Source organism: Miniopterus natalensis, chromosome 1 (genome assembly GCF_054644295.1).
Source record: "Miniopterus natalensis isolate mMinNat1 chromosome 1, mMinNat1.hap1, whole genome shotgun sequence".
Lineage (NCBI taxonomy): Eukaryota > Metazoa > Chordata > Mammalia > Chiroptera > Miniopteridae > Miniopterus > Miniopterus natalensis.
The window spans coordinates 50288254-50302593 of record NC_142081.1 but is presented as its reverse complement, the minus strand read 5'-3'; the positions used below and the strand labels follow the sequence as shown (position 1 = coordinate 50302593).

At 40.6% G+C, this 14340-nt stretch overlaps 1 pseudogene; it reads left to right on the top strand.

Moving 5' to 3' along the window:
• The first annotated feature begins 13706 nt into the window (after positions 1-13706).
• Positions 13707-14136, top strand: LOC107546556 (nuclear nucleic acid-binding protein C1D pseudogene; annotated as a pseudogene).
• Positions 14137-14340: the final 204 nt, after the last annotated feature.

The window sequence follows — 14340 nt, the reverse complement described above, 5'->3', positions numbered from 1 at the left end:
GGGAAAAAAAAGTTTGAAATTCTCTATAGTCATATTGGAACACTGAAATGAGAGTTCATTAAAAATGTATTTAAATTTTAAAAAATATATCAAGTAAGGTTTGTTGGGCATTTTTTAAAGTAAGGTAGTATGTTAGATATATTGCTTCAGATTTTGTTGGAAAGTGGGCCATACCTGTTTTACCCAATGTATGATCTATATTTCCCTGAAATTAATAATTTTATGGTTTATCTATCTAGTATTTCCTAAATTACCAAAAATTTACTTACAATGAGAAAACCTGTGTATGTTTTATGTAGATATATATGTAGAGTGAATTAACACCAAACTCAAAATTGAATGAGAGAAACAGAATCCAATGAATGCATGGGTGATATCGAAAGCAGTCTCTACACTATTCTTTCCAAGAATGTGATTGGCAGTGGGACCTCTTGGCTTAGTACACAAACAGAGGAGATGGGGAAGGGAAGTGCTGGCATTTTACACAGTTTATTTTCCATTATTGTATTTCATTTTTAAAAGGACATTGGACTCCTTTGGGAATTCTATCACTGCCTAATATTCTGCTGCCAATTCCACATTTTATTTTAAGTTGATATAGTGATAAAATTTAATATGGCTTAAAATGAAATAATATTGAAAATTTACAAGAGCAAACATCCCTCGATGAGTGGAACAGATACATTTCTGGAAAAGAATACCTATATGTTTAACTCTTTAAAAACACCCTTATTATAGTAGCTGTATAAGTGCCAACAGAGATGCCCAATTCTCAATGATCATATAGATTTGTACTTTGAAACCTCTACCAGAATCAAGGCTATTAATAATCTAAAGTATTATAAAACATAATTTCATTTTAGAGATATCCTTTTAATTTTATATTTAATGTGATTTACTTCTCACCTTCATAAATAGAATTTACAATTCACATTAGCATAGTATAGGCTCTTATAAGTCCTGCAGTAAAGAAATAATAAATTCTGTTCATCCCAGTGCTTCGCAATATTGTTGGCTATGGAGCCTTTCAGTTCATTGAACTCATCTTTATATTCCTAGGAGATGGATATGCCACAAAACCCAATGTGGGAAATACCGATCTAAAGTGATTATTAGTTTTAAAAAAACAGATGTGTCTGATGCCTTCCATCTGAATGGCATGATGCTCCCTTTAGCTGAGATTGATATCTTAATGAACACTATAAGAGAACTACAGTCCAAATCCTCAACAGAATCTTCTAACTTTCTGAAATTTAGCTCCTATAAAAAACACAAAAGAAATTATTTTTAGACAAGGCACATCTCTAACTATTCTGACTTATATCAGATAGATTAGACAGTTACATGATTGTGCTGTATTTATTTTTTAAATGCATAGAGAGTTATATGCTAGGCAAATCTAATCACTATATAAATATCAATTAATCCTCACAATGAGGTAGCTATCCCACTTTAGAGATGAGGAATTAAAACAGAAAGGTTGAGTGATTTGCCCAAGGAGACAGAGTGGATGGCAAAGCTGGGTTTGTCCCCAGGCCGCTGAGGTGACCCTCCCTGTTGAGCACACTGTGCCCCCTCCCCCCTCCCCCGTCCCCTCCCCCTCCCCCCCCCCCCCCCCCACGCCCGCGCAGCCTCCCTGAGTCTCAGGCCCGCGGTCACGGCCCTGGCCCGGGGCCGGGGCAGCCCAGCGGCTCAGCGCCTGCAGGGGGAAGACCCGCGGGCTCAGCACGGCCTCGCCTCCGCCTGCGCGGAGCTGGATTCTGATAGTCTCACGGTAAATTCACCAGGTTTCCCTTTCTTAACCCATTTCTCCCCCTGGAGCTCCATGATGGGTCGTGTTCAGCCCCTTTAGACTCAGTCAGCCAGAGAAGGGGGCGGCCCAGAGCTGGGGAGCAGGACCCCTTGAGCCCGGTTCTGCGGCTGAGCTCAGGCCGCGCTTGCTCCCGCGGCCGCAGGCCCTCCGCCTGTGCGAGAGCTCAGCGAGGGGGCTTTCAAGGCCCCGCGCAGCCCTGGAACTTTATCCATGCTCTTTAGTTTTCAGTTGCTTTTTAAAATTAAAGATGTTGAACACTGGAAGACTGCAGTCACTGAGCGATGTGTTTTCCTCTGTGTTATGCTTACATTCCTTAGAGTGGGCTGAAGAACCCCACGGCTGAGAAAATGCCCCGGAGAGGGAAACGGATGAGATGACTCTGAACCAGGGAAACTGTGATGAAATGACTCCCAAAGTCCTTGCTCCCTGATTTCTTACAAATAAGCTTCTTCACACCTTTGTATCTAAGATAAATACCAATCTCGGAACATTCAAGATAAATGCTAGCATAGGATCACCGACAGTTGTGAGCCTGTGAACACAGAGCTGTTTTATTCATCAATATATGGCCAACAGTTCTTATCGTAGTGTGTTGCAAACAGTAGGGACATAATAATAATGGTCAATTAAATGAAACTCAACTTGGGAGATTTGCGTGATTAAGCGTTTAGTCAGTTGGCAATATTTATTGAAAATCCAACAGCGTGGGCAGCAATGTGCAACCTGAGGGGGGATATAAAACAGGGTTCTGACTGTTGATACATTTAGAGTCTAGTGGTCAATTTAATGAAGAAAATATTTACATCCGGTGCAATATTTCCTGAACGTGTGGTTTGTTCTCATAAAAAAGTCCACCGAAACAGAAATAAAAATCTTAGTAAGACTGTCAAAGGCTAAAGGATAGACTGTATATCTAAATATGAGACTAAAGTCAGGGTGGTACATCTAAATGTACCCATGTACTCAAGACTCATGCTTTAGTGTGTGGCAGGAGTGACAGGATCAGGTCCCAGAAGGTTCCATTTCTTCAAGACAAACAACCCCAAATCATACTTCTCCATCATCAGACATTAATGAGGTTGAGGGGGATGTATGACCTATTAGTAGGCTCTCATGGTAACTGATGAAAAAATTCTGACACCATCCACAGAGGAAATAAAACCTCAGCATCTTGGGTGCATTCCGACAGAAAATTTTCTTAGTCAAAACCTCTGAAAAAACAAAAAACAAAACAAAATGAAATTAGATAATTTTGAAAATGGTGGAAGTATCTCATTCAAATGAAAAGGAATTGACCGTAAATCTACATCTTCTTGGTGAAAATTGGAGTTTATTAGTATAATTCATCAAATTAGGAAGCAAAGTTGATTAGAGTTATTTGATTGAGATGGCATTGATTAAGGCCTTGAAAAAAGCTATAAATCTAATCAAGAAAAACATCCTTCCACATAGGAAAAATGCTTGGTTGACATTTAGTAGACAGTTGCTTTTTATAGCAGCTCTTATTTAATATTCACAATTATTTACCAGTTTTGGACTTAGCATAACTCTTGGGAAATCTGTCTTAACAGAGTCTGAAAAGGGCTTGTCATTTCCTAGGAAAATAAAAATAAAAAGATCTTCCTCCTTTTAGGTGAAATGAAAGTAGAACAATAATCTTGGGCACTTGCCTCAGTTGGCTTTTTAATCTGAATAATTTAGGCAAGAATCATCCCACCGTGATCTCAGTAATTCTGTTTCTCCCTACTTCCAGCACCTCCCTGTGTGCACATGGCCTGGGTAAGTGTTTAAACTTTTTTTTTCATTCTGGGTGTGCAGAGATAGCCTTTATGGATGAAGGATGGTGAAGCATTTGTTTTTAGAAAATAAAATGCTGCCCTTTCACTCAAAACATTTTTTCCCTAGAGAGCCTCTACAGATCAAACATATTCTTTTTCACAATTGAACCAATCCTTGCAAAAGCTGTGACCACAGTTTGTGATTTATTTTGGCCTGTGATGAAAGGCTAGCACTTTGAAAACGATTCTACCAATGGCTCTCGCTAGGGAGAGCACCCCGGGTGGGAACTCGGAAAACATTTTGAAAGATGGAAAAGTGAAAATATGTTTTTTGTTAAAATACACTTTCTGTTGGGATTCTACCATTTGAAAATATTTGCCAGTGTCTTGAAGGATTTTAAAATATTTACAGCCACTCTATGCCCAGCCATGCTATATAGTTAGTTTTCCAGAGCTGTGAAATCTGCTTAGAGTTTTATCTTCTAATTCAGGTTGGAAATTATTATCAAGGCAGAGACTTTACCCTGACCAATACCCCTAGAGCTACCATATTGCTGTCAGCAATTGGGTCCAAATACATCCTGTCTATGACCACTTTTGCTCCCACTGTAGCCCAAGATAATAACATCTCAGCATGAACAACTGTAAAGGCTCCAAAAGGATCTCCCTACTTTCATATTAACCCCCCTTCCCATGGAAGCCTAACCTTCCTATGGCAGCCAGCTTTTAAAACATAAATAACTTCTTGCTTGGCTCAGTGGTTGAGCATCCACCTGATCCAGGGCGGTTCTGTTCCCTATCAGGGCACATGCCAGGCTCAGTCCCCAGCGGGGGCCTGCAAGAGGCAGCTGAACAATGACTCTCTCATCATTGATGTTTCTCTCTCTCTCTCCCTCTCCTTTCCTCTCTGAAATCAATAAAGATATATTAAAAAACAAACAAACAAACCAACACAAACCAACAAAACAAATAGCTCATTACCCTCCAAAGGATTTTCATCCCTCGGAATAAAATTCAAAGTCCTTATAAATTCTGCATGATCTTGCCTCTAACTCAGGCCTCGTTTCTATGCTCTTGGCTCACTCTGCTCTAGACATTCTGGTCTTCTTTCTGTTTCTCAAAACATGCCAAGCAAGTTTCTGTCTCAAGACCTTTGCTGCTCCCTCAGCCTGGAGCCCAAATCCAAGAGTTCACCTGGCTCTTGCCCTCACCTCGTTAGATCTCTACTCAGTGACACCTGAGAGAAGCATTTCTCTACCCCTCTTACATTTTCTAGCCCCTTTATTCTGTTTTGTTTTTCTTCAAAGCACATACCACTACTTGACATATAATTTATTCATTTGTTTTATTGTCTATTTCCTAAACTAGAGTAATATCCCCTTGAGGGCAGGGACTTAGTTTTGTTCATTACTATATTCATTGCACATAGTCTGAATAAATGTTTTTAGTAGATGAATTAATAAACCAACCTGTAAAGCTTCCTCAATGCCTGTATTCATTTGCTAGAAATAACAACAAAGTATCACAAACTGGGTGGCGTAAACAGGGAAATGTACTGTCTTAGAGTCTGAAGGCCAGAGGCCCAGGATCAAGGTATGAGCAAGGCTGGCTCCTCCAGTGGGCTGTGAGGAAGCATCTGCCCCATGCCTACCCCTAGCTTCTGGTGCTTCTGGGGAACCTCTGACATGCCTGGGCTTGGAGGGGCATCAGCCTGACCTCGCCATCACCTTGCCTTCTGCCTGTGCACGTGTCTCTGTGCCCAAGTTTCTCTTTTTTATAAGGACACCAGCCATATTCAGTTAGGGCCACCCTACTCCAGTACGACCTCATCTTAACTAATTATATCTATAATAATTCTATTTTCAAATAAGTTTACATTCTCAGGTACTGGGGGTTAGGACTTCAACATATGAATTTGAGGAGGCCACAAGTCAAACCCTAACAATCCCTTCTGTATGATTGCCATCTGGCCTGGAGAACTAATTATCTGATAATTAACCCTTGCTTTGCAAATGGACATTGAAGATAAAACCTGTGGGTGAGTTAGGGACTCTGTTTGTACTTTAGCTCCTTTAGCACTTCACTCTTGGAGAAGAGGACTGGTTTCTCTTCTGACAAGTTTTGTTTTTTTATCGTCCGTGGGATTGTACCTCCCTCCCAGTGGATTACAACTATGCTCCATATGAGAAAGTGGTCTAGGAAGGTTGACAGAACTTGTGTATTCTTCCAGCCTCAGTTTCTCCCTTCCTGCATGCCTGCACCACCGAGGGTGCTCTCTTTGGTTTCTCTGAGCACCCCGTGGGGATCTGTGAGTGAGTATAGATTTCTTTGTGTTCTGGGGCTTACGAGAGTTCTACATTGTCACACTAGCCCGCACCTGGCCTTTAACATTTGCTAAAACTGATTTCGTCTTACTTGCTCACACGGTAGCTCGCGCATCTCCCTCCCACGCTGAGCCAGCGGGCACGGCCCATCTCTTCACAGAGGCATCTGAATCTTGGCGGTTCAAGCTACTTGGTTGTGCTGTGACATCAGGTCACCAAGAGGCTTTAAAAAGTTACGATTTTATAATCTAGCTAGCATTTCTTTTTTGTTAGAGTTGTTAGCGACATTCTTTCTAGCTTTCCATAACCTAAGCAGAAACAAGGCTCTTCCACACCCTTTATTTTACAGCGCAGTGCAAGCATGGAATTCAACCGATGTGGTCATTAGTAAGTGACAAAACAAAAACTAGAACCCATGTTTTCTGCTTCTTAGTAAAGACTCAGGCAATTATTTCAACATGCCTAGGGCCTTTCCCTCCCTCCCCTCTCAGTTCTGTCTTTCTCTCTCTTTTTTTGATTCACATTCCATCTTTCAAAATCAAATTTCCTCCAAGGTCAAGCCCTTGGCCTTCTGTTTGTCTGCCTTTTCTCCCCGGGTCAGTTTAGTCATTCTTAAGACCTCACCTGTCATCTCCATGCTGATTGCTTAAAACACCCATTTCAGTTTTTACTCCTAATCTAGATACCATCTTTTTATCTGCTAATTAAATAGCTCTAGACGTATGTAACTTCATCATCTCAAATTTAACAAGTGCTGGACCACATATTTAACCTCTGAATCCCTTACTCTTTCCTGCACTCCTCCCCATTTCCACATCTGCTTTTCGCTGACTCCTATTTTCCTGTCAGTGGTAAACTCCTTCTGGTTCTCTGGTATCACAATTTAGGATTCATATTTTACAAGTGTCTATGTATCTATACCTGTCAGTCTTCACAATAAAATAATCACATTTTCCCTCTGATTGGGCTTTCTGATCCTTTGTCTCCACTTTGTGGTTTAGGTCATGTCTTAGTCCATTCAGGGTGCTGTAACTAGTATGATAGACTGCGTGGCTTATAAACAACAGAAATTTATTCCTCACAGTTCCTGAGACTGAGACGTCTAAGATCAAGGTGCCAACAGAGTTGGTGTCTAGTGAGAGTCCACTTTCTGGTTCACAGATGGCTGTCTTCTCGCTGTGCCCTCAGGTGGTGGAAAGGGTGTAGACACTCTCTAGGGTCTCTTTTGTAAGGGCACGGATGCCATTCACAAGGCCTCTACTCTCACCAACTAATCACCTCACTCAGGTCTCACCTCCTAATACCATCTGACTGGGAATTAGGTTTCAACATGAATTTCGGGGGGACACAAACATTTAGTCTGCAGTGGGTCTTACTATGGATTATTGCCATAATAAGCATCCTAAGCATGTCCTTGGTCTTCCTTCTCTTTCCTATTCAACTCCTATTCCCTTATTCTTCCCTCCCTCACCCAATTGCCAAGCATCCACAATGGACAGATCTCCCAGAAACATCACTTTTACCTCATTAGTCTCACCTTAAAAATCTACAATAACTCAATATCATTTTGTGGATAAAACCCAAATACCTCTTATTCTACAGTTCAGGACCCCCTATCAATTCAATAAACTTCTGTCAACTCAGCGTCACTTTTTACTATGCTTATTAGAGTTACTTTAAAGTCTACTTTCATGAGCTCTTCCCCACCCCTAATGCCCCATCTTACACACACACATTATATGTGTGCATGTAGGTGCTTAAAGAATCATTGCCAACTCACTCAATTACTGAAAGCAGACAGCTTCACTTTTCTAATTTGCTATGTGTACCTAGACATAGGTGGAATGAAGTTTTCTTTAATTGGACTGGCATAGTGATGACAATATGACTCTTTATTATAGAAATACTGTACAGATAGTAGTTAGAATTGGGAAAAAATAGATGCCATAAGGAAGAGCTTCTTGCCTTTAAGTAAGGAGTAATAAGCTTGGTGATTAGATTTAGATTCCTACATGTATTTGATGGGTGATTTAGGAAGCCTTCTCTTAAGCACAGCAATGTGCTGTTTAAATTAAAAATAGATGAAGGAAATGATTTCCCCCATGGAAGAGTCTCTTTAAATTTTAACTTTGGTCATTTGAATGAAAATTGTGCACCAAGATGCAGAATGTCAAAGATTATTTGAAACCTGTCAAAAAAAATTACTGGCTATTTGAGACCTGCATTTCCTGGATGACTTAGAGAGAAGGCATAAGGCCTGGTAGTAAATCTTGGCTTGTTTGATAACTTGATTCTGTATATATTATTCCAGATGTCTACTTGTCTGAATTATTTTATTTAGGGAGGGATGGAGAGAAAAAGCAGTGATGAAACTAGATGGAATTGTTTAGATAGAAAGAATTCCATTTAAGTGTAATTCCCCTGATAGCATTAATTTGGTGAAAAACCTGGTACATGACCTGCTCCTAACCTTATATTGAGCAGTCAAAGATAGCTTTAAAAAAAATGCATTGTCAATTCTAAGCTGCAGTAGCTCTCGTTTGCCGCCAACAATGGCACCTCGCATTCTGTGTGTGAAGTAACTAATAAGGGCCTGATTGAAGTTTTGACTTCCATTACTCCAGTCATGGCGGGGTCCCCTGAGGACGAGTAGGAAATGCCACTAGACCCTACCCGTCTGTGCCTGACTCCTGCATTCTGAGCCATCCACCCCTGCTGCAGCTAGTGCTGCTCTGACTCTAATAATGTTTGTGTATGTCAGCGTTTGTCTCCGATCACGCCCCAGCATTGCACAGAAATGGCACGTGGAAGCTCACCCGAATCATTGCAGGGCTGCGCTAGCAAACATTGATAATTCGTTTCTTTCCTTCTCACGCTTTAATTTCTCCCCTCCCTCCCTCCCTCCCTCCCTCCCTCCCTCCCTCCCTCCCTCCCTCCCTCCCTCCCTTCCTTCCTTCCTTCCTTCCTTCCTTCCTTCCTTCCTTCCTTCCTTCCTTCCTTCCTTCCTTCCTTCCTTCCTTCCTCTCTCTTTCTGATCCTTTCATCCATTTTAAGAGGAAGTATTCAAAAGATGGTACCTCTTGGCCTAAATCAGCTATTCCATCCATGATTAGAAGCAGGTGCTTTTTCCTCTTTTAAGTCTTCTGGAGAGAGTATAAATGTAGTCAGATGAGGGAGAAATGGAAAAACAGATAGAGGAGGAAGGAAACGAGGGAACGCAGATGGTAACATAGAGGTTAATTGAGAGGAGTAACGGCCAAATATGAGAAGCGGAAAATAAGCTGAAATTGTAAAGAAAGAAATACAAGTGATCGTGAGTGAGAGGTCATCCCGTGATTTATGATGAGACCTCTTAATATTCTCAGACTTCAGTTTGGTTTTCTATAGAATGGGAATGCTATCCCTTCTTGGTAAAATACTCTTTGAAATCTTTGTATGGTAGACAGTCTTTCTCAGGGAATTACTAGGCTTCCTTAAAAAACCAAGCAAACAGATTTCTAGTGAATGCCAGGATCAGTTACTTTTCTCTGCTTTAAAGCTGTAGCATATATTGGAAAATATTGATTATTCAAAAATCACCTTGGGCCTTTCTGGCCAATTCTAGATAATACATTTTCCTCTTTTACCTCTTAGGATATAAATTTAATAAGTAGACAATTCTTAACAATTGTGCCCTTTGCCATTTAACTTTAGGATGCATGCGTATGCTCCAAAGGTATATAGAAAGCATTTTAGAATCACTTAACTTTTAGAAAATCATTATGATATTATTTAAAATCAGTCGTTTTTGTTTTCCTTTATAAGCCAATCTGAAAGGACAATGTTTGGACCATCCACCCATAGGTCAGCCTTCTGATCTTGTAAATGGATTTCTTTATTTTGTCTTTCCAGCTGCAGCCCAATCCCATCAAACAAAAATTTTTTTTAACCCTCCCCTGAGGATATGTTTCCATTGAATTGAGCCCACAATCCTTTGTTGTATGAGATGACGCTCAACCAACTGAGCCACCCGGCCAGGGCCTGTCAAACTAAATTTTCTGAGAAGATCATTTTTAAAAGTTCTGTAAAGAACCCCTGTGGCCCGCCTCTAGAGCTTTCCCTCTCCTTCTTATTGTCTTATATCAGGTGGAGAAAGTTTCTAAAAGAGGGATGAATTATTCTTGCAAAGCCACGTTTCTGTTAATATATCCCCCATTCAACCTCTTGGCCTACGCATTACTGTGTTTTACATCATTGCTGTACATTTTGTTATTGATTTTGATTAAATCCATTTGGAAGTCAATATTCACAACAGTAAAAACAGAGGGTATGTCTGACGACTACGTACAGTCCATTTACCCTCCTCTAGCCTGCCCCTGAGCATGCGTTAAAGATCTGGAAGCCTTCTCCCTCTTCGGTAAATCTCATCATATGAGGTGCTTCCAAAGCAAGAAATTACATCCAGCTCATGACTTAATGGTGCCTTCCAAGTATGTAGAGCTGGAAGATGGTTCATGTTTATAAGGCTTTAAAAACACTCTTCAGCCTCTAAACTGTCCCTGTCACCAAACCTGTCACCAGCCAGTCCTGTCACCAGCTGGCTGAGTTTCAGTTTATTATTCACCATGTGCTGGAAGCGCCATGTCCATGAGAAAGCCCCCTTGCTGCTCCTAAGGCAGAGGGGGGCTTCAGTAGTCACAGGGAAAGTGACACCTTGGCTTTTAGCATCAGCTTCCAAGGGAAGAGGTACAGGGCCAAAGAATGCATCCGGTTGAGATCAGTCAGCTGTGATACAGAGAGAGTAACTCACCAATAGCTAAAATAGCCAATCAGCTGGAAACGGGCTTCCAAAGCTTCAGAACACTGTCACCTGCCAGCTGAACAGGGACCACTCACCATCCATTGTTGCTGAAGAGAACAAAGATGGGGCGAGCAAGTGCTCTTAAAAAGCTGCAAATGATTACCCCCACCTATATTTCTGGTTTTTTAACTGGCCATTCTGTAATAGATAATTGTGTAATAGTTTCTCAAGTGTAAAAAACAAAATTTCTCAAATATGAAAAACAAATACCCCTCCTAAAAATAAAATCATTTTTATTTTAAAATTTGATATCTGAAAAAAAATTGGTATCTGGTTCATCACAGAATTTTATACTAATTTTGATTTAAAAATATTAAAATGTTATTTATCTTGCTGGCCAGGTGTGGCTCAGTGGTTGAACATGGACCTAGGATCCAGGAGATCGGGGTTCGATTCCTGGTCAGGGCACATGCCTGGGTTGCGGGCTCCATCCTCAGTGGGGGGCGTGCAGGAGGCAGCCGATCAATGACTCTCTCATCACTGATGTTTCTATCTCTCTCTTCCTCTCTTAAATCAATGGAGATATATTTTTAAAAATATATTATTTATGTTGATTATAATATTTTTGATGTCTCTTTAAATTTTGTACCAGAGGTAGTCCCTACCTGTTAGTTAAACATTGCCCTGTGTTCACAGTGAGACAGACACTGTAACCATTTTATGGGTCATAATCTGAGGCTGATGAAGGTTAAAAGTCTTGTCTAAGAAAGGTTATGTCTGAAATGGTCTAGAACTCTGGTTTTCTGAACCCTCCTCTGGTATTCGTTTCATTTTGGAAATTCCAGGTCATCCTAGCTACATAAAAATGAATGTTAACCATTATTGCAATTAACATACATACAGTATATCACTTTATATATAAAGCATATGTGCACACTTAATCTTCATGACAAGTCTATATATAGGTCTCATAATGTTCCGTTTAGAAAGAACTAGAGGGGGCACAGAAATTTAATAACTTGACCAGGATCCCACAGAAAATAAATGATAGAATATGGACACGAACCCAGATTTTCCAAGTCTGAATTTTATGCTCTTCTAACATGGGCAGGGGAAGATTTTTTTTAAACGAAACAAAAAAAGATGTTGAATAAAGATGAAATATTTATAAAAATAACAGTATTAAAATTAACACCTTAGCCTAGCTGGTGTGGCTCAGCGGTTGAGCATCAACCTATGATCCAGGAGATCGCAGTTTGATTCCTGGTCAGGGCACATGCCCGGGTTGCGGGCTCGATCACCAGTGGGGGGTGCAAGAGGCAGCCGATCAATGATGTTTCTCTCTCTCTTTCTCCCTCTCCCTTCCTCTCTCTGAAATCAATACAGATATATATATATTTTAAAAAATTAACATCTTAATAAATGAACCTTAAACAAAAGAAAACAATAGTTACAAACAGGGAAAAGTAGTTCCAATGTATGTAACTGGCAAGAGACTAGTATGAAGGACATGTAAAGAAACAAATTAATAAGCAAAATAAATAATAGACAAATGGACAAAGGTACAAGTAAATATATGAAGAGAAGGTCAGCATCACACATTATCAGGGAAAGAAGATAAATCCAGGATGAGATACCATTTTACACTCAGCATGCAAAATATTAACACCCTGAACGCCAAGCGTTAGAGAGGAAATGGATTCACATAAATGCTCATGCGATGCTGCAGCGAGTAAAAGATGGTGCAGTCATTTGGAAAGCAGTTTGGCATCATCTCCAAAAGCTGATCCATATATACCTGATGGCCCAGAAATTCCACTGTTAGGCATATTCCCAAGATAAACTCTTGGACTTGTGTAATAGGAGCCATGTACACAAATTATACATATATGCACAATGTGGTGTTTTGATAGAATTACAAGCAAAGTGCTTTGAAAGCCCAGAAGAGGGAGGAACTAATACCAGAAGAGACAACTTTTGAGCAGAGATTTGAATCAAGAGGAGACTAACTATATGGGCCCAATGAGGTGGCCCACTCCATTGCAAAGGCCTTGAGCTTGGCCTGAAACGCTGGGTGGGACTGGCTGATGGGCCTGACGGGTGGTCCACATTTGGGAAAGCAGGAGGAGGCAAAGAGGAGAGCGGGACATAGACACACACCTGAATGGAGAAAAAACCAAAAATTAGTAGTGATTGGATGGGTTTTGTTCAACAAGACCTCAGGCCTTGAATGAGGGGGACTCTTGACTTGATGTGATAAAGAGAAGACAGCATTTTAGGTTTCTGAGTGAAGGGTGTATAACATCAAGGAGGCTTGTTTTCAGGTCTTAGCTGGTGAGTGGCTTCCTTCAGGGAGATCTTCGCGCTCTGGAGGTTGGCTAAGCTAAATGGGAGTGAGCCAACATGGGGCTTGCCTAGCTACATGTGGGAGGAGGAATGGGGATCGTCTCCAATCAGAGCCAACGCCAGCTTTCTCTCTATAGCACGCCCTGGGTTTGGAGAAAGATTAGCCCAGCTTGCAGAAGGCAGAATTGGGCGGAAGAGAGAACACACCAGAGTTTCGGGTTTCAGAAGAGAAGACCATTCAAAACTGACAGGCCATAAAGTAGAGCAGATGAAAGGAGAGGTAGAGGAGAACAAAGGTCCTCATTATGGGAAGCGGCTGCATAATAATAATTAGAGTACTCAATTAATACCTTACAGACTTTGCAGAACGCTTTTGGCACTTGATCATTAAAAGCTGATTTCACACTTGAGGGTCAATTTATAGGTGCTGAACCTGATTTTGATCCAATAGGTGGGCTGAGAAGAGAAGAAGATTGGGCAGGCAATCAGTGGAGAGTTTTTTTGAGAAGTCAAATGAGGCTTGATAATTATGAAGTCATGCAATTGAGGATGTACCCCCAATAACTAAGAATTAAACTGGGCCATGTAGACCTTCCCCAAGTGAGAACAGAAGAAGTCAGCAGTCTGCAGTCAGAAGAGGGCCTTCCCTGAGCATATAGTTGGTCATAATGGCAGAAAGAGAAATAAATGAAGACCATTCAGCAAAAATTCATGAGTATCTATCAGCACTTGAGAATTCCATCGGTGCTGTTGACGACATGCTGGAGACCATGATGCCTGTTTCTGGAAATGAGTTGTTGCAGAAGTTGCACCCACTTGAACAAGCAAAAGTGGATTTAGTTTCTGCTTACTTATCACATTCAATGTTTTGGGTTTATTTGGTAACTCAAGGCGTTAATCCTAAGGAACACCCAGTAAAGCAGGAACTGGGAAGAAACAGAGTATATACATGACCAGAGTCAAGGACATACAGACAAGAAAAAAGCTGCTGAGCTAGACAGAGGTGCAGCTTCACGATTTGTAAAAAATGCCCTCTGGGAACCAAAACTTAAAAATGCATCCAAAGTTCCCAGTAAAGGAAAAAGGGAAAAATAACCTTTTGGTTTTGATGTACACATGTTCAAAAGGCACATAATTTTTACTGTTTTACACAAAATTTATGTGGCAACAAACAGTTTTAAGTGTATTCCTTATTGAATTCATATATAAAATTTACATTTAAATTTGTAATGCTAAATATATTTTTCCCCAGAAAACAAAAGCAACAACAAAAAACTGGGCCATGCAATTTAATGAGAT